This window comes from Rattus norvegicus, chromosome 7 (genome assembly GCF_036323735.1).
Source record: "Rattus norvegicus strain BN/NHsdMcwi chromosome 7, GRCr8, whole genome shotgun sequence".
Classification (NCBI taxonomy): Eukaryota; Metazoa; Chordata; class Mammalia; order Rodentia; family Muridae; genus Rattus; species Rattus norvegicus.
The window spans coordinates 64,669,970-64,690,721 of record NC_086025.1 but is presented as its reverse complement, the minus strand read 5'-3'; the positions used below and the strand labels follow the sequence as shown (position 1 = coordinate 64,690,721).

The following is a 20,752-nucleotide window of genomic DNA, read 5'->3' as shown; positions in this document are numbered from 1 at the left end:
AACAAGAGGAGGAAATGGGACACGGGGCGGTTTCCAGGCTCCCCCCTCCCCTCCGTACTCCAGATAAACAACCCGCGGCTGCAGCGCCCACCCCCGCGCTCCTCCCAGATCTTGGACCGGCCTCTCCACCGCCTGCCGGCGCGTCCCGCTCCGGCCCAGCGTCCTAGGCCCCGGGACCCTCCACCTGCGAGCGGCTGGGGCTGCGTACCTTGCAGAGGTTTGCTATTTTCTTACGGAAAAAGCGAATCCCCGAGGGGGGTGGGGTGGCGGGCGGGCAGGCTGGCCGGGGAGACTTGAAACCGCTCCGGCACTCCGATTGGCCCTCTCGCAGAAGGGGGCGTGGCCCCTCCTTACTATGCGGTGCAAGGACCCAACAACATTCCAGTCGCCACGGCCACGCCCCCGAGCCACTCCCCGCTTGCTGGGCTGCGGCCTCTTGGTCCTCTCGGCCACACCCCCTTCCCAACTACTTAAAAGCCACTCCAAAGCTCCGGTTTCCGTGCTGGGTGCTGGGGTGTTTGTGTTTCCGATGCTTTACTCGGAGAAGGCTCAATGGTTCCGCCCTATGAAACCTGCGAAGATGGAGAAGCCAAATTGGGTTCGAGGCAGTTACGGTATTTTCTGCTTAGAGCCCAGTGCCTTATATAAGAATACCGCTAATATATACCTGGAAAGGAGTGTGTAGGGGCGGAGCCGAGACTCCAGAGTGTAAGGAAGGGAACTGACCTCGGGACCGGGTGACCACACTAAAATGACATTTTACTTGTAAGGCCACCTTAGGTGCCAGCCGCTCCCACTCAGACATCCATCCATCCTCCTAGCCCAGCTCCCCACCACCATACTCACAGTTCCATCCTCAGTTTGAGGAGGATAGAGGTGCCTAATGGACCCAGAGAGCCCTCCCTCATTCTTCAGGCCCAGGCCCAGGCCCAGGTTTGAACTCCCAAACTGCTCAGGGTTTCTCCACTTGTCTGCTAGGAGTAGCAGCTCCAAAGGAGCGTTTTCAACTCTATCGGTTTTTTGTTTTGTTTTGGTTTGGTTTTTTTAATGGTATGTTGTGTATTTGCTGCAGCCACTAGAGGAGGTCTCTTCTATCCATCCACAGTGGGCTTTGGGAATCAAACTTTGGTGGGAAGTTCTCTTACTGGCTGAGCTATTCCATTCCTCCTTTCAAATGCTTTTTGGTGATCTGTCCTCTGGTGAAGTGCCTTGGGAGAAAGGGATCTGCCCAGGTCATTCAGATTGCTATCATGAGTTACTATGATTCAAGGGAGCTTCCCTAGTTAAGAAGGAGGAGACCTGGGGCTGGGGATTTAGCTCAGTGGTAGAGCGCTTACCTAGGAAGCGCAAGGCCCTGGGTTCGGTCCCCAGCTCCGAAAAAAAAAAGAACCAAAAAAAAAAAAAAAAAAAAAAAGAAGGAGGAGACCTTAGTTCCTGGGGAATGGGGGCAGCCGGTGGTGGCCTTCTTACTCTGGTTCTCATTCTCATCACTGGACATTTCTCTTTTCATCTTGTCCAAGCAGGTCAGAACCTACAAGGTACTATCATGATATGTATATATCCTGTGTTCCCTACAAGTGCGCATGCTTGCCCATTCCTACACACACAAAAAATACTTCTTTACATAACACCATTTTAATGAAAACCCTGTTTTTCCAAAATGAATGTGACTGTTACAGAGGATCTGAATGATGCTTATATAACCTCAAACCCTGAGTCTGGGTAGATTCTAATTCATTAACAGAAAGGAAGCTGGGGGAGTTCTGACATATTTGCCTCCCACCGTTGAAACAATGGGATTTGATCGGTAAGGAGAGTCTCAGCTGGTTGCTAAGGGACCTTGTTGGACTTTGACCCTGCGCTCCTGCTAGGCGGTTCTACGCTGAGGCCTGCTCTCCTGTCTGTTGGATGACACTGCTCTCCTGCTCATTTCCTCCTCCACAGATACTTTCTCCCCTCTAATATTTACAGAGTACTTACACACACACACACACACACACACACACACACACACACACAACCTGATTCGTTTGATTTTTCGTTTCATTGGTTGACAGAATAGATATGTTCATCTTCGAGAGGATGGTCTGGAAAGGGTTGATTCATCTGAGGTCTCAGCTCATGAAGCTGCAGCAGCAGTGGGGAAACTGAGGCAGGCCCGGCATGAGCTCCAGTCCTTCTACATGCTTATCTAGGAACTGCCTGCCAATTTAGAAGGCCCCTGGAGACTGGGCACTGTCCAGTCCATTATTGGATCTCTTGTGTCTTGTGTATAACCAGACAGAACGAGAGGTCTTTGTATATTTGCCCAACACGTAGTGACTGTGTCTCGGTGTTCTTCCGTGCAGGGTGCAGTGGCTCATAGCCAGAGATGAACTGTGTGCCGTGAGACAACAGTGTTGAACGAGGCTTGCACTCATCCTTGGGTGTACACACGGTTGGGTATGTTCCACTGCTTGTGTTCTCTTCTGCTCTTCTGGCTTTTGTGTTTTAAAGTCAGGCATTGCCACACAGCCCATGGTACCCTGAGCCTACTTTGATCCTCCTGCCTCAGCTCCCCCGAGTCCTGGAATTACAGGTACGTTTTATCCATGGCTTCTATTTCTTTTTACAAGATGCTCTCTAAATGATGTCATCACCCACCTCTCCTATGTGCAGAGAGCTCCGGGCATCTCTGAAGGATGCAGAGCGGGGGGACCCTTGGACACTGCTTGCTTGAAGCCAAGGGAAGTTTGTGTGCACACACTCAGAGGAACCCAAGGGGGAAAAAAGACAGAGTGTGAACAAATAGGAACAAGCAGGGATGGGAAGAGAGGAGGAGAAAGAAAAGGAGGAGTAAGAAGGGCAAGAGGGAAGGCCTCTGAGAGGCCAATCAGGACTCTTCTGCCCATGGGTAGGTAGCCCCACTGGATCTCCCAAGCCCAGACAAAGACAGTTTGGGCACCCTTCTGTTCATCTCTACTAGGAAAGCCCTCTAAGGTTTCAGTGATGGCGCTCTTTTATAAGGTAGGATGGTAAGGGAGGAGGGAGGCAAGGCCATTCTGACTTTTGTCTAACAGACTTATAAATGATCTCCTGCCTGAAAACTCTGGGCCAGATACCCAGATGTAGCTTTTTTTTTTTTTTTTTTCAGAGCTGGGGACCGAACCCAGGGCCTTGCGCTTGCTAGGTAAGCGCTCTACCACTGAGCTAAATCCCCAACCCCCAGATGTAGCTTTAACTTAGCTCAAGAGTGACAAGTTGGGGCTGGAGAGATGGCTCAGCAGCTAAGAGCCCTTGTTCTTGCAGAGGACCAGGGTTTGATTCCCAGCATACATGTATGGATGGATCATAACCATCCCTAACTCCAGTTCCAGGGGTCCAGTGGCCTTTTCTGGTCTTCAGGCCACTGCATGCATGTGATGCACAAGCAGGCATGCAGGCCAACCCCCCCCCCCACACACACAATTATTTTGAGTGATAAGTGGAGCCCAACCCTTTAGCCTGTTGACTCTCCTCAGATTACTGCTCCATTCACCATCCCTGATTGTGTGACTGGCATGTTGAGAAGCAGATTGGAAACAGCAACTTCCCCCCAACACTGGAATGGGGATGGGAAAACTCACAGAGTGACTGCCTTGTCTTCTGTGGAGATTGAGGTCATACGGGTGTCCCTGGGCCAAGACTGGGCAGAGGGAAACAGAACTGAACAGGACTAGAGGAGCTTCCTCTTGACCTGCATGCTTACCACGTCCTGTAAAGAACGTGCACAGGGCAGGCCAACAGAGACCTTTCACGGTCCTCTCTGAAGTCACGGAAATGTTGTATTTGTTAGTTAGTTAGTTTGTTTATTTATGCAGGTGCTTTTTGTCTGCCTGTGTGCATAAACACCGTAAGAGAGCACCGGATCATGAGCTGCTATGTAGTTGCTGGGAATTGAACTCACAACCTCTGGAAGAACAGTCAAGTGTTCTTAACCACTGACCTATCTTTCCAGCCCGGAAATGTTATATTTAAAAACAGAAAAAAAATATTTTAGACAGGATCTCTTGTATTCTAGATTGTCCTCCAACTCAAAAGGGTAGCCCAAGATGTTCTTGAATGCCTGGCATTCCAGTGTCTGTCTGTCTGTCTGTCTGTCTGTCTGTCTGTCTGTCTCTCTCTCTCTCTCTCTCTCTCTCTGTGTGTGTGTGTGTGTTATGTATGTATTCCTTTGAGTGTGTGCACTTGTATGTGTGCTTGTGGAAGCCAGAAGGTCAATATCAGGTGTCTTTCTCAACCACCTAACCACCTTATTATTTTATTATTTGAGACAGGGTCTTGTATTGGACCTGGAGCAAAACAGTTTGGCTAGGCTGTCTAGTTGCTCCAGGGATCAGCCTGTCTCTGCTCCCCTTCTCGTCCCTTCTCCTTCCAACACATCTAACTTTTCTTTCTTTCTTTTTTTTTTTTCTCGGAGCTGGGGACTGAACCCAGGGCCTTGCCCAAGATGTTCTTGAATGCCTGGCATTCCAGTGTCTGTCTGTCTGTCTGTCTGTCTGACTGTCTGTCTGTGTGTGTGTGTGTGTGTGTGTGTGCGCGCGCGCGCTAGGCAAGCGCTCTACCACTGAGCTAAATCTAACTTTTACATGAACTCTGAGGTGGGAACTCAGTTCCTCATACTTAGCTGCTGAGCCATCTCCCCAGCCATGGAAGACCCTGAATCTTCTATTTCCATCCCCCTAATTTTGGGATTCTAGATGTAGTACCAACACACACAGTTTATGTGGGACTGGGAATTATGAAAACCAGGGCTTTGTACATGCTAGGGAAACACTCTACCTACCGGCCTGTCTCCTAATCCCATCTTTGTTATTACTTTATGTTTTTGTTTGATTTTTGAGACAGTCTTACTAAGTAGTCCTGGCTGACCTCAACCTCACAGAGATCTGTTGAGGTTTAGCCTGTTGCTGTGTGTTGTAATGCTGAATTCTGTACCCGAAGGCCTCTGGTTGCCTACCAATAAATTCTCACGTTTACCAGCTTGTGCAAACCGTGTTCTTTAAAGCTATTGGTTGGATAAAAATGGTAATGACTTGGAGGGATTAGAGGTAGACAGATTTTGAGTTCCCTGGTTGGGGGGAAGCAGAGATGTGGCGGGGGGCGGGGCTGGGGGAGAGGAAGAGGAGAAGGAGCAGGAGTGGGAGAGAGGAGGGGGCCAACATGAAGGGAGATGGCCAGGAGAAACAGCAAGTATTTGGGGTACACTGCTTACCAGGTAGCCAGGCCAGCAGTTAGAAAAGTAAATTAGGGGTGACCCCCAGTAATTGTCAAAGCCAAATAAAATAACCATAGTCTGAATCTCTCGTTCATTTGTAAGCTAGTCATGGATACGTTTGAATTGGTTCAGCTACAGAGATCCTCCTGCCTCTGCCTCCTAGTTCTGGGGTTAAAGCTGTGTCACCAGGACTGGCCTTTATTATTTTAACAATAGAAACAGTCCACAGCCTTGTACTTTTTGTTGTCGTCTCGTTGTTCCCAAGTCCCCATTCTGTTTTGTACCATTGGTGAGCTCTCAGCACCAGGGCTGCACAGCCCTGTGTCCTGTCACGAGGCTTGTGCGCTTGTGCGGAAGTACGATAGAAGGAGGGAGACCAGTGACAGGGAGAGAGGTTGGGAGCACCAGACACTGGGGATGAGGGAGGAGGAAGGAGCTGGTGTAGGGAGCATAGCTTCTTTTTGGTGCTGACTGGGAACCTGCCCAGACCTTCAGATGGATGAATTCTGCAAGGTGATGGGGGCCGTCACCCAGCCCCACCGCTCACTTGTCTGTGGACGTATATTCCGGTAAATATAACAGCCTCCTTCGTGGCTGGTTGTAAAGATTCAGTAAGAAAACAGGTGAAGTATGGAGTCTGAATCACCACTAGTAAAATCACTCCTCAGTCCAGGCCCCTCACCCCAGAGACCTGAAGTCACCACCTCCCCGAGTCCATCCACACCACCTATAGCGAGTGGCTATACACTAGTGGCTCCTCCCTTTCCTCTCCAGTCACAGGGCTGTTCTGTCACCAGGCTGGCAGCAAGTGCCTCATCCTGCTCCTACATGCAAATCTGACGCTGTCTGCTGTCTATGTGGAAGGATGCAGCAGCTCGCCCACAGCTTCCAAGAGGAAGCTCAAGGTCTTGACTGAGTACCCAAGGTCCCCACATCTGGCTTCACCCCACTCCCCACCTCCATTCCCTGCACTTTGCGGCTGTAAGGAAGAACCCAGGGACCTTTCTGTCTGCCTGGATGTCCCTGTCTTTGTGGTACCGCCTCACCTTAGATTAAGGTTCAGGGGGCTACTCCTCCTCAAATCCTCCCAGGTACCAGTGTGACTTAGGTGATGGCCCACAGCAGCCTGTGACCATCCTGTGACTTTCTTGTTTTCTACTCATCCTCTCAGACTGGCTTCCCTGCTTTGAGCCCTGAATCAGGGCAGCTGCATTCACACCCAGGACACGAAGACCCCATAGCCCCATAACTGAGCAAGCCAACACCCTGCGGGCCACCGAGGCCCCAGAATCAGATCTACATTGAATTTCCATATCTACACTCAAGCTAACAGCTTTGCCCAAGCTTTCAGATAGGGTGCATACACTGAGGAAAGCCAGGGCAGGGCAGACCTGCCGCTCTAACACACTACGTTCCGGATTGGGGCAGAGGGAGTAGTGTGAACTAAATGCTGGATTATTTGGGGGACTGACTCCTACTCCCCTCCGCTGATCTGCACCCACCAGGAGCAAAAGCGGCTCCTCCCCTCCCAGGTTCTGGGAGACCACTGGAGCTAGGCCCCAGCAATTGGGGACCTAGCCTGATCCTAAATAAGGAAGCCACAGGAGCAGATCAAGTTTCCTGGAGTCCAGTGTTTACAGGTTCCCTGGACCAAACCAAACCCTCTCCCTAGCTGCTCTTGGCTTGCGGAATAAGGAAAGGACAGCCGGGGCCCCTTCTGTGCCCCACCCCCTCCCTTCCAACCAGGCGCACCTCTCCCTCCCTCCAGGCTGCTCCCTGGCTGTCGCTGCATTCCAAAGCCTGGGCGGCTCTTTGAGGTCACGCGGTGCAGTGTGGGTGGGAAAGCAGGAAGCCCCTAACCTAGCAGGCGGCCTTGACGCCCTACAGTGCTGCAGATTCTGGCCCCTCCTCCCCCGAGCTCCCAAAGGCCAGCTTCGGTCTGGCCTCTGGCCGGCCAACAGGGGCATATTTACTCTCCTTGAGCCTGCTGCGAATTTGTTGTTTGCTAACCACCTGTAAGCCTCTCTGTACCCCAGCCGTGGTTGGGTGGGAGTCAGGAGGGCACGCCTTCTGAAAGGACTGGAATCTAGGCCCTTGGCCTGCAAAATGCGCAGGGAAGTGAGAAGACTGGTTAAAGTCAGATACTTAGCGAAAGCCAAGATTGTCCTTGTCTAAATCAGTAACCCTGTTAAGCCTGGTTGGAGGCCTCTGAAAGCTGTCTTAGGGTAGGGGACCAGGAAGCTGAGAGGATCGATCGGTCGGTTTCCTTCCAAAATGGGTAGACAGATAACAAGCAACTTACTTTGATTTAGTGTAAACTTAGAAAAACCCTGCCCTGGAGTTGACCCAGGTCACAGGAAGTGTCCCTGGCTTCCGGGAAGGGTTGGATGGCTAGACAGGAATGGCTAGCTTGGGACTTGAACACCGCCTACTGCCTCAGGAGTAAATTGTTCCTGGAGAGGAAGGAAGCCAGTGGACAGGGGAACGCTGTGCGGAGACCAGCACTCTCGATATCCATGGTGAGAGGGAAGTCATTCGGGAATCATTCATTCATTCACTCACTCGAGTGTGTGTGTGTGTGTGTGTGTGTGTGTGTGTGTGTGTGTGTGTGTGTGTGTGTGTGTGTGTGTGTTTTCCGGAGCTGAGAACCGAACCAAACCCAGGGCCTTGCCACTGAGCTAAATCCCCAGTCCCACAAATGTCTATCAGTAAAAATGACACATGCATCTATCCGGGACTCCACGGTGCAGTAGGCCTCCAAGAGATTTTGCCTCTTTTACACTCTGCGATCAATGGCAGATGGAAATTGGGGGCAATTACAATCCTGTGCTGAGATAAGGGCTACAGGTGTAGGCCGCTAAGAAGAGATTAGAGAAAAAGCGAAGGTGAGGAATGAAATATTGCCTGAGGCATGAAAGAGAAAGCGGAGTCCATCAGCTGGACTGAGTGTGGAGTGGGGGGAAGGTAGACTTTGGAGCTCGAAGCCCCGAGGCATGGGAACTTGAGTAAGTTCAGACGCAGGTGAACAGGAGGAAATGGCGAAACTGCATTGGAGACAGAGGGGTAAATTGAGGAACAGTGGCCAGCCTGGAGGATAGCGGGGACAGCCCAAGTACACGGAGTTCTGCAGGCATATGGCAGGGAGTGATGTCAGCACTCTAGCCGCCTTACAAAAATTAATATTTATCTTATCAAAATAACATGCTCACAGCTTAAACATCAAATAGTGCCAAAAGGCTTCTGACAGAATCAGAAATCCCCCTGGCTTTTCTCCCTAGTCGCTGGGGACCACCCTCTCTCTCATCTCTTAGCTGTTTCCGAATAGTCTATCTCCTGACATTTTGGCGTCATCTCTATAATTTGTTCCCTTCTTGTTTTGGTAGAGGGTTTCTGCTAGCGCTGCTTTCTCTGTGTCCATCCCTTTATGACGTCATCACGATGACATCATGAACTCTGTAAATATTGTTGGTTCTGAGGCCAGGGCTCTGGTTATATCCCTTTCCAACATGACTTTTTGTTGTCTGCTCTGTTTACATCTCCTTCTTATTACAACTGCTTTCATTTTAATTTTTTTTTTCAGCCAGATGTCTCATTTCGTACTTGCTCTGTTTCTTTGACTTGCTGGCTCTGTCTTCCCACACCCTTCCATAGCTCTGCAAAATGCCCTCAGTACAGTTTTGTATATGGCTAAGGCTGTCAGAATTTTATCATCTTTTCCTTTCCTCACAGTCATGTGTCCTGGGATACTCCATTCTGGTAATTTTTTTCTGGATGTGTTTAGGAGGTCCGGGGTACAAACTGCCTTTGTAGATGTCTCATTGCCAGGAGTAAACAATTCTGAGTTCTCTTGGAACAAGAGGCCTCACGAATAACTTAGCAAATGCCCACTGTACACAGCTATGTCCACGGTTCCTCTCCTTCCTGGACTAGGGGTTTCCTTTGGTTTCTTGTTTTAGTCTCTTGTTTTAATGAAGCAAATCCTCCCATAGCTCCCTGAAAAAGACTGCCTAAGAGGTAACATTTTTTTTTAAATGTAAGACTTTTGCACAGTTTAAATATTTAAATATTATTTTTGCATATTTAAATTTTCACTCTTGTACTTGATTGATAGTTTTGGCTGGGTAAGGAATTTTAAGTTGAAAATTACTTTCCTTCAGAATTTTGAAGACATTGTTCCTTTATTTCTCTGCTTCTAGCAGTTGAGAAGTTTTTGCTATTTCCTTATTTTTGAGACATTGAATTAATTGATTCACCTCCTTTTTAGTCCCCTTTTAAGGTATTTTTTTCCTTTGAGACAGGGTTTTATTAGGTAGCGCTGGCTGTCCTAGAACTTGCTATGTAAACCAGGCTAGCCGAAAACTCAGAGATTCATCTCTGCCTTCTGAATAAATTTTTTCTATCTAGTATATTGAAATGCCAACAACACAGTCCATTTTTTCCTTTTTAAATTTTTTATTTATTTATTTTGGTTTTTCAAGACTGGGTTTCTGTATGTAGCCCCGCTGTTCTGGAACTTGATCCGTAGGCCACACTGCCCTTGAGCACACAGAGATCCGCCTGCCTCTGCCTCCTGAGTGTGGGGACTAAAGGTGTGTGCACACTGCTTGGCTGGCACAGCCCGTTTCTTCATTCACTGCCTTGACTTTGGGAGCTCTTTTCCATCTAAAATCACGCTCTACCTGTGTCCTCAGGCTCATGGCATCCAGAAGGCTGTGGAAATGCTCTAGAGATACAAACTAGGGCCACTGAGATGCCCAGCGGGTAGAGGCATTTACTGCTAAGTCTGGTGACTGAGAATATTCCCAGGACCAGGGAGAATATTATCTCTCTCTCTCTCTCTCTCTCTCTCTCTCTCTCTCTCTCTCACGCACGAGCATGCACGCACACACACACACACACACACGCACACACACACACACACACACACACGTATTGTCCTAACTTACTCGTATGTGTTGTCCCCCCCCTCAAAGTCCTCCTGTAATGGAACTTATTAAAACAAAACTCTGGCCCAAAGCCCATACTTACTGAACAGAAACTCTAGGATTGGCCTCTGCAGTTTGGTCTTCCATGAGCCAGCCCCCCTGTCCCTACCGCCATGTGACATGTGACCCATCCTCATGAAAGACCCTCTGTTCCACAATGTACTTGTTATTTATTTAAATGTCTTCCATTACTGTTTTCCTCTGTTCAATCCTATACTTTCAAATTTTACTCATGTGTTTACTGGGCAGTACTTATACTTTCCCTCTGAGCTGACTTATTAGCCCTCTCGTTTTTCTTTTGTCTTTCAAAACAGGGTCTCAGGTGGCACATAATTTTAATCCCTGTTGGCAAAGGCAGATTGATCATATATATATATATATATGAATCAGTGCTTTCATACTCACTGGCTATCCTTTTCTTCCTATTTAAAAATAGTTTCATGTTATTTGGAATCATGCGCTCTCTCTCTCTCTCTCTCTCTCTCTCTCTCTCTCTCTCTCTCTCCCCCCCACCTTCCTCCCCACACCCGAGCTATGACATTTTTTCCTTTAGTTCCTTGTCTCCTTGGATTTCATGTTTTCTATCCCATGAAGACTTTCTTTAGCTGCCCATTAATCTCTGAGAGGAGACCAAGAGCTGGGTGGAAGCTGAAGTTACACATGCAGGGTCATGGCTCAGCACCCCAGTGCTGGGGACTGTCCCTGGGAAGGCCTGTTAGGTTAGCAGTCTCAGGAGCCACTGTTCTCTGGCTCAGTTCCTTTTCTCAGAAGACCTGTTAGTTTCCTCCCCTGCTTGCATGTTATAAGCTGTCTACGTGCTCAGGGATCAGTGGTAGACCCCTACCAAATGTGTTCAAGGCCCTATGTTTCATCCTGAAATACAAGCACACATACATAAGCGTACATACACACACACACACACACACACACTTATACATACTTTCACACTTACACATATGTACACATGTAAGCACATGAGGGCAAGCACACATATATGCTCTCACATGCACACACATGCACATGTACACACATATATACACACACATACACATGCACACACATGTACTTATACATACTTTCATACTTACACGCATACACACACACGAATACCTGAGCACATCCACACATATATGCGCTCACATGCACACACATGTGTACATACACACATGCAACACACATGCATACACATGCACACATGGGCACACATACACACATGTAACACATACACATGCACACATGCAACACACATATACACAATCATACACATACAGACACATACGTGCACATACACCCACACGCACATACTTGCCCAGAGTCCTAGATGTGGAATGTGAGCACTGGCTTGTATGTGTACTGGGGACTTCTGATCTGGTTCAGGATGCTAGCTTTCAGTTTTTGGTTCTGCTTCTTTTTCTCTGGTTTCATGTCTCTGACAGATCTTCCTATCTCCTGTATGAATATTGGCTGGGAACAGGGACACAGGAAGTCCCCTGATTATGCTGGATGTGGCTGGATTTCCTGACACTCCAGATGCTCTTTAAACAAATCTTCAGGAAGTCTACACATTTGAGCCTTACCCCAACCGGAAAAGAATGGTCTAAAAATGCTAGAGAGAAAGGGACCATCCCAGGGAGAAAGAGGCATCACTCAGTAAGCAAACACCGCCATGCAGACACCCCAAAATAGGTTAGGACGGTGATACAGAATAATGAGGAGCACTCAGTCTGTGTGCAGTGGGCGCATGAATATGATGTAAGCAGGGTAAGATAATGGCAGGTACCTCTAGTTAGCTTATTTATTTATTTCTCCTTCTCATTTCTCCCCTTCTTTCTTATTCCATTTTATTTCAGACAGGGTCTTACTATGTAGCTCAGGCTGGCCTTGAACACATGATCATCCTGATACAATTTCGCACATATTATGGTATAATTAATTTGCTAGCTTTAAAATAGGGTCCTGCGTAGCCTAGGCTAGCCTCAAACATTCTATGTAGTTGAGGATTCCTTAGCTCTTTCTGTCTCTGCCCTCCTGAGTGTTGGAATTACAGGCACAAGCCACCACATCCGGTTTTACTTTGCGAATAGGAGGCAAGCATTCTACCAACTGAGCCACATGCCCAGTCCTGGATGCTTGATTTTGATAGATGGTTGTCAGAAAGTCCCTCTGAGGAGATCCAAAATGGAAATACTAGCTCAAAAAGAACCACACAAAGACTACAGAAGACATTTCAGGAAGCAGCTGGCTTGGTCCTGCCTAGGGCAGTTGGAGTCCAGTAGTCATTCAGGAAGGGGAAAAGATACGGAGGGGTCTGCCGTGGAAGCTCCTGCAAGCCAAGTCTGACAGCACTGGAAAGTCTAGCTCCCAGGCCTTCCTTAAGCATTGCCTCTCTGTGATAGATCAATTGGGAACTTAGGTGCCCAGACTTTCTTGGGGCTGAAAAGTTTGAATGGAGTATGAGGAGGAGGAAGAGCAGCCAGAGTGCTGAAGGGAGGTGGTACTTGGGGTTAGGAGATGATCTGTCTCTGTGCCCTAAGCACTAGCTTCCTCCGGCCTGCCCTACCTTCCCATCCATCTAGCCACACAGCACTTGTGAAAGTTTTCTTCTCCAGCTTCTCCTGCTATTTGTGTAATGTAGACACTGTGACTTAAAGGCAGGAGCTGCTTTGAGAAGCTTTCTAGGGCTGATGAGCCCGCTCAGTGGGTGACTTCTGCCAAGCCAGACCCACCTGAGTTTCATCCCTGTGATGGTTCGGATATGTTTGGCCCTGGGAGTGGAACTATTTGAAGGTGTGGCCTTGTTAGAGTAGGTGTGTCACTATTGGCTTTAAGACCCTCATCCTAGCTGCCTGGAAGACTGGCTTCCACTAGCAGCCTTCAGATGAAGATGTAGAACTCTCAGCTCCTCCTGTACCATGCCTGCCTGGATGCTGCCATGTTCCTGCCTTGATGATAATGGACTGAACTTCTGAACCTGTAAGTCAGCACCAATTAAATGTTGTCCTTTTAAAGACTTGCCATGGTCATGGTGTCTGTTCACAGCAGCAAAGCCTTATTTAAGACAATCCCCCAAGGGGTTGGGGATTTAGCTCAGTGGTAGAGCGCTTGCCTAGCAAACGCAAGGCCCTGGGTTCGGTCCCCAGCTCAAAAAAAAAAAAAAAAAGACCCACATGGTAGAAAAAAGAGGGGACTGACCCCTGGAAGTCATCCTCTGACTTCCACACGCCATCACACCAAACTCTCGCACACATATTCACACACTCACAGGCTTTCGCACACATGCTCACACACATACACACTAAAAATAAGCTTTCTAGTCAAGATCCCATGGCAGGGACAGAAGACAATTTGTCACCCATGTGTGATGGTTCCTACCAATAATCCCAACACTTCAGAAGTGGAGGCAGAAGAATGAGCAGGTCAAGACCCTCCTCAGTTCCTGATGTCTGAGGGTATGCAAACCCTGTGCTGAGCTGTAGACCGCCGGTGGTCATTGCATGCTGTCTATGACAGATATCTACTGTCTACTGCATTGGTACAACCTGCCAGCCAGCCACCAGCCAGCTGCCTGCAATCCTTCCAACTCCTTTCCTCTGCTGGATCCTTTTGGTGGACTAGAGAAGTCCATCATGTGATTTCTGCTCACCCTGTGTATCTTTCTTCCAGTCCGCTAGGGATGTGTAGGGATGGGCCAACTAGGCACACTCTCTTTCTCAAAGGTGATAGTGGGTTTCATCAAAATCAGACAGTTTGAGGGTCTTCCCCTCACAAGGTCCAGATTTTAGGTGCTCCTGTCGCTGAACAGGAAGACATTGTGACTTTTGTGTTGAGTCCAACACTTGTATTTTCCTATTCAATTCAGACAACAGTTTTCTGAGGTGAGATTTTCAATTGTTTCAATTTATAGTTGAGGCAGCTAAGGGACTGTGGCGGTTTGAAGAAGGACGGATCCCACAGGTTCATATATTTGAATGTTTGGTTTCCAGTTGGTGGACTGTATGTTTACGAAGGATTAGGAGGTGTGGCCTTGTGGGGGGCAGTGCTTACTTTACTAGGGGTAGGCTTCCAGATCTCAAAGGCCCACACCAGGCCTATTCATGTTCTCTCGCCTGCTTCTTGCTGCCACGGTGTAAGCTCTTAGCTTGCACATTCCAGCACCATCCCTACCTGTCTGTCCCTATGTTCCCTGCCATGATAGTCACAGACTAGCCATCTGAAACTGTAAACAAGTCAGTTAGCAGCACCCCGCCATGGCCTCTGCATTGGTTCTAGTTTCCAGGTTCCTGCCCTGATGAAGTAACGTGGCATTGTGAACAAAATAGATTCTGTCCTTCTCAGCTTGCTTTTGGTCATGGTTGTTTCATCATAGCAATAAAAACCCTAAGCAGGACAGGCACACGGAGGTAGAGCTCTCTTGTACTACTGGAACAACCAATAACCAGTGGAGCCACAGCAAAGTCAGTGGAACCAGAGCAGACCGATTCTGCATCCTTCATCTATCCACGGCCAGGTTGACTCTGGATCCTCCGTCTATCCACACTGTATACGGCCAAGCTGACTCTGGATCCATCCATCTACCCACCATGCACACTGCCAGATCTTATTCTAGGAATTTCCTGCTTCTGTGCTACAACACTTTAATAACTGAGCTAGGGGCCATTTTGAGCAAGGACCAACCCCCTGCTCCCCACCGCGAGAGGGAGGAATTCCAGAAGAGTTTCTGCCACTTTGGCTGTTTCTTTTCTTGAATGCTTCCCAGACATATCAAGCCCGGAGTGTGCCAGGCGCCTGTTGTTGCAATGAACACCAGAATCAACCGTTAGCCAGAATCCTGCCTGTAGCCGGAATCCATGACCCTGAGCTCGGAGGCCATCTCTCTGAAGAGGACGAGGCTGGGCATGATGAAGTTCCCTGGGCCTCATCCATAAAAAGCTCCAGCACGATTCACCCTCTTTCTGTTGAAAACTAGGGAAGCAGAGTGCAGGAAGGAAGAACCAAGCTAAAACAGCTCCTCCTTGCCTCTCTGGATTTTCTTCCAAAATGCTGTCAGCATTGCCAGTTGGAAAATATTCTTCTCCCTCCCTTTGTCTTCTTTCTTATTAAAAAAAAAAAAAAAAAAGCCATCTGGTGTCAAATTCACTCCTGGCACATCATAAAGGGTAGCACTAAAAATGTCCCTGAAAAACTAAAAGCAAAACCACAGCCTTACAACATGAATTTAATCGCAGCATCCCATAATTTCAGAGTTGCTAGGAGCCCGGAGATCAAACCCTTCCGGTACATAGGAGGAAACTGAGGTGGAGAGCCATTAGATCATTCAAAACGGTTTATTGTGCACCTACTATGTTCAAAACCACCCCGCGTGCTTGAGATAGACGGTTAGTTTGAAGCCACAGCAATCTGCTGCCTGAGTTCTCAGTGGGAGGTTCCTGCTTGGGTCCCTGAGCCTGAGGCAGGAGCCAAGTCCTGGTTCAGTGGCAGCAGCAAGCTGTGCGAACGAACATCTTCTGCTGTCTGTGGGCTCATCTAAGAGCTGCCATCAACTGAGGTCTGCAGTCGGTTCCCCTGCAGTCCCTCAGAGGCCCAGTTGTCATCTTTCATGCATCCTCTGGCTTCAGCTTTAACATCACATTCCTCACGATTGAGCAACTTTCCCTCCCAAGGCTGAAGCCCTGCAAGCCTTGTGCTGGGGGCCCCTCTTAGGATACTGCTTTGGGTTTTGGTGCCTAGGTGGTAGTGCAGACCAAAGAGACCACAGCTACCAAGCCCTTCTGAGCCAAACCTGCCTGTGTGCTGGACTCAGTGTGTTTCAGGGACGTGGGGTTGGGGGTGGGGACGGACTATGGCATCCTCCCTTTCCTGTGGCTTTGGGTTAGATCCTGACCTTGAACTTGGAATTATTATAAATTGACTGTCAAATTGAAGCTCGCCCATGCTGGGGTGCTGGGTGAGCCCCGAATGTTTGTTTGCCTCAATTTTCTACTCCTTTTTGACAGCCAACACCAGAAGGGGGCTGCCAGCCCAGTCCTCTGTTCTGAATCGAGTCACATGACGGCAACGGTGTCATCCTTTGAGCACGCCCTCACGCCCACGAATCTTCAGCCTATCTGGAAGAACCTTGGTTTCTAGTTGCTTGGCTTTTTTCATAAATGAGTCTCTCTGACGCTGAGAACGCTGGGAACTCAGAAATGCAATCAGTGTGAGATCTGGAGCCACCTCAAGCCTCCTGCCTCCCTTCCTGTTCCCACTTTCCTTTCCAGGAGCCCAGCTAGGGGGTCTGTGGAGTGGAGTGGGGTTAGAGAAGTCACTAAAGTCGAGACCTGTTAAGCCTAAAGTCTGGAAATGCAGGGATTTGGCTGGGACAGTGCTGTATCCAAGGCTCTAAGAACAATGCTTGGTACCTAACAGGGGCTCAATAAACAGCTGTTGAATGGATGAATTAATATGCGATCATCTTCGGATTCCTAAGAATTCCATCCATGGGGCTGGAGAGATGGCTCTGAGATTGAGTGCTTGGTGTTCTTACAGAGGACTGGGTTTTGGTTCTCAGCACCCACATGGTGATTTACAACCATTAGTAACTCCAGTCCCTGGGATCTGACACCTTCTTCCAGTCTCCATCAGTACCAGGCATGTGTGTGGTACATGCACATACATGCAGGCAAACAGGCATGCATATAGATATTATATTTAATATATATTTAAAAAAACTTAGGTCATAATTTTCTTGCTTTTGACTTTTGTTTGCTGTGGGGTTTTTTTTTTTTTTTTTTTGTTTTGTTTTGTTTTTTTTGAGACAGGGTTTCTCTGTGTATCCTTGGCAGTCTTGGAACTCAGTTCAGGCTGGCCTTGAACTCAGAGATGGGCCTGCTTTGGCCTTCCAAGGGCTGGGAATTAAAGGAATAGGACGTCACTGCCTGGCTGACCTTAAATTTCTAATCTTTACCTCCACCTCCAGTCTGTGCAGGGATTATAAGCCTGCATCACCACACTAGGTTTTAAGTGGTGCTGAGAATCAAACACTCTACCAACAGAACTTTCTCCAGACCTCTCATTTTAGTCAACAAAATTTAGCAAAAGTAGCAAACAGACTTTATGGACGCTCTTAAGCCAGCTTCCCCAAAGTTAACATCTCACCCAGACACGGCCTATTTGTCAAAATGGAGAAACCAATGTTGCTCCAACACTCCTAGCCAAAATGCAGACTTTATTTGGATTTCAGATTTGCCCAGCCATTCCTGTCTGTGTATTTCAGGATCCATTCAAGGATACCAACTTCCTTTAGGGCTATGAGCCTTTGCTGTGAAATCTACTTTCCTTTTGGGGGCCTTGTCCCTGGGGTGAGGCAGGAAGCAGAAGTCCTTGGCACTGACTGAGTTGCCTGTCCGGAGGACGGGGAAGCATGCTGAGTCCAGGATTTCCTACTGCTGCTATAAAGGGGTGTTAGCTCTGAGAGCACCTAGTACAAATCCAGATTCCCAAGTCCTACAGAGTCCTGCCTCCCTGTCCCCGCCCCCAAATACACACTCGACCTGAAAGAGAATGGAGATCTTGTTCGGGCTGATCTGCATCTGTGAGGAACCTGATTCACCTGCACTCCTTCATTTGCTCTCCCGAACCCCCATTCACCCTTTCTCAGCACCTCCCCCCACTTTTCTCTTGATCCTAGAACCATCTTCTCTCCATCTTCTCTCTTCAAATCCCCAGGGGGAACCTTTTCCATGTGGTCACAGCTTCCCAGTGAGTTCATCTTGAAACCGGAAGTGAGCAAGAGACAATTTGGTTAGTAGCAGAGATGCACAATTCAGGCTCCTCTCTCCAGGAGCTCTAGAGTAATGAGAATGGTTAAGTGTGTGCCTCCTGGGGTGGGCCCGATTGGAGAGGACTCAGGGACTACAGTATATGCACTTGTGTGTCAGGCAGCCCAGAGACCGAGCCTGCTGCTTGGATGATGAGGGACCATGGACACAGCTTCTCCGATGAAGTCATGCCAGAGATAGGACTTGAAGGATGGATGTTGGCAAGACAGGAGAGAAGGATACTCCTGGCAGAGACAACAGCAGGTTCAAAGTGCAAAGGCCTTTGAGAGGAGCATGGAAACAACAGCTGTAGTTCTGTCTTCAGTGCCATGGTAAGGAAGAGACAATGGTTGGTGGCAGCCAGAAGCCACTGAGGGCCATGGACCAATGTAATTCGCAGATTGGCTCCTTTGGCAGCTCTGTGGGGCTTGGGCTGGAGATTGAGGACAGCTGGGCTTCTTCATAAGAATCCACATGAAGAGCAGTGAGGCCTGGGCCACAGCAGTAGGGCTGGGTATGGGGACAGACTTCAGGGTGTGCAAGGGGGTAGGGCTTAGAGCATGGATTGGGGGAGGTAGGAAGGCTGAGGAGAAAAGAGACCAGAGGGGAAGTGGAATGGATGGCATTGTCTTTCTCCACCACCAGAAGAACATCTTGAGTAGGCATAGACATGAGCACTGGAGCCATGGGGTGGCTGGGTCCTGCCTTCATTTCTAAAGGGGGCTGGCCAAAGGGTAGTGAGGGAGAAGTAGAGCCTGCAGGCTTGTGGTTTCTGAGATCCTGGTGGGGATGGACCGTGGCACCGAGGGAAAAGGCATCTAGGGCATAGAAGGAGGCAGAGTTTGGTCTTAGAGAATCAAGAGAAGGCACTAGATCAATTCAGGTGCAGATACCAGAGCAGAATTCGGTATCCTTCATTAACCTGGACATAGACAGGGAAAACCATAGGATTCTGGGAACTCTGAGGGTTGAGGAGGTGAACAGGCTCGTGATGACAGATTTAGGCATTTCAAAGCCTGCTAGAACTGGAAGTGACTGAAGTTTGATCTGGATGCGCTGTTTTCTCTCTGATAATGGGAAGAGTCCAAGTACCCAGGAACTCCTATCTTGGCAGCTTGGTAGCAAGGAAGAGATCTAGAACAGGAGTCTACCAACTACCCCATGCAGAAAGTCAGACTCTGCTGAATGGCACCCGCAGTGAAGGGACTGAGATTGCACCCTACATATAGGCTCACAAATTAGCCCACCCGTATCATGGCTGCTAATAGAGTAGAGCCTCCAGGTGGGATGAAGGACTGCTGTTCACTGCGGTGGCTGAAGCAGGTGTCAGCTCCAGGTCCTCACAGGGCTTTGCAAAGTGTTTCATGGGCAGCACAGGGAAGATTGCATTTCAAGAGGGATCCCTAAGTAGAGTCCCCCAAAATTTTAATGTTAGACAGGTGCTTATTTCATAGCAGGGCGGCCTCCTCTTGCCCATGCACTCCTTCACTTCTGCATTTGTTACATCCTGGAAATGACCATCTAAAACAAAAGACTCTCCGAGGATGTGGGAGAATGGATGGGAATCATGGGAACACCCCCCCCCCCAACCATATAGCCATAGAAAACCAATGTTATGGGGTTGGGGATTTAGCTCAGTGGTAGAGCGCTTGCCTAGCAAGCGCAGGGCCCTGGGTTCGATCCCCAGCTCCGAGAAAAAAGAAAAAAAAGAAAACCAACGTTACATTTTCCTATCCTTGGAACTAGGTATAACCATATCTCTCTCTCTCTCTCTCTCTCTCTCTCTCTCTCTCTCTCTCTCTCCTTCCCTCCCTCCCTTCCTCCTTTCCTCTTTCCTTCTCCCTCCCTCTCTTCCTCTTCCTCTCTCTCTCTCTCTCTCTCTCTCTCTCTCTCTCTTCCTCTCTCTTCCTCCTTCCCTCTCCCTTTCTATCCCTCCTTACCCGCCTCTCTCCAGGGTTTTTCTGTGTAACTCTAGCTATCCTGGAACTCACCATGTAGACCAGGTTTGTCTAGAACTCAGAGATCCTCCTGCCTCAGCCTCCCCAGGGCAGGGATTAATGACATGCTCTGCCATGACCCTACTTAAGCTTCCAGCTCCTAAGCTTCAGGGAAATCTCCATGGCAGGCACGCACCATGGACATCTTCGTCCAGTCTCCTTTTTCGTTTGTGCCTAGAGGCAGGATGTGACGTTGGAACTTGAGCAGCCATGTTGGACCCAGTGTGATATGCCAAGGACTAAGAAAGGCAAGTGACGGGGGCTGGGGATTTGGCTCAGTGGTAGAGCGCTTGCCTAGGAAGCGCAAGGCCCTGGGTTCGGTCCCCAGCTCCGAAAAAAAGAACCAAAAAAAAAAAAAAAAAAAAAAAAAAAAAGGCAAGTGACCTGGGTTTCTGATGGTGATGGCAGTGAGAAACATGTACACTAGCTGTGTGCTGTAACCTTTGCATTTTTCTTTGTGATGGAGAAAGAAACCTCCATCTTGTCTAACTTGGAAAACGTATGTTCGACAGAACACAGTCATAGCTGACATTGAGCTGGGGCAAGGGAGACTGATGAAGGAGTAAAGTCACCAGCAGAGAGAGAGAGAGAGAGAGAGAGGAAAAGAGAGGGAGAGAGGGAGGGAGAGGGAGGGAGAGAGAGGGAGGGAGAGGGAGGGAGAGGGAGGGAGAGGGAGGGAGGGGGAGGGAGAGGGAGGGAGAGAGAGGGAGAGAGAGGGAGAGGGAGGAGGAGGACCTC

At 48.8% G+C, this 20,752-nt stretch overlaps 1 long non-coding RNA gene across 6 annotated transcripts; it reads left to right on the top strand.

The window, feature by feature from the left end:
- Positions 1 to 469: 469 nt before the first annotated feature.
- Positions 470 to 20,264, top strand: LOC108351472 (uncharacterized). 6 transcript variants are annotated; one of them, XR_010053739.1, is made up of 4 exons: positions 2,088 to 2,442; positions 16,215 to 16,417; positions 17,926 to 18,349; positions 20,193 to 20,264. It is a non-coding gene; the product is annotated as an uncharacterized LOC108351472 (long non-coding RNA). The 6 variants fall into 6 exon arrangements; XR_010053740.1 differs by lacking the exon at positions 20,193 to 20,264 and having other exon boundaries at positions 17,926 to 18,000; positions 18,142 to 20,186; XR_010053738.1 differs by lacking the exon at positions 20,193 to 20,264 and having other exon boundaries at positions 17,926 to 18,000; positions 18,138 to 20,186.
- The last annotated feature ends 488 nt before the right edge of the window (positions 20,265 to 20,752 follow it).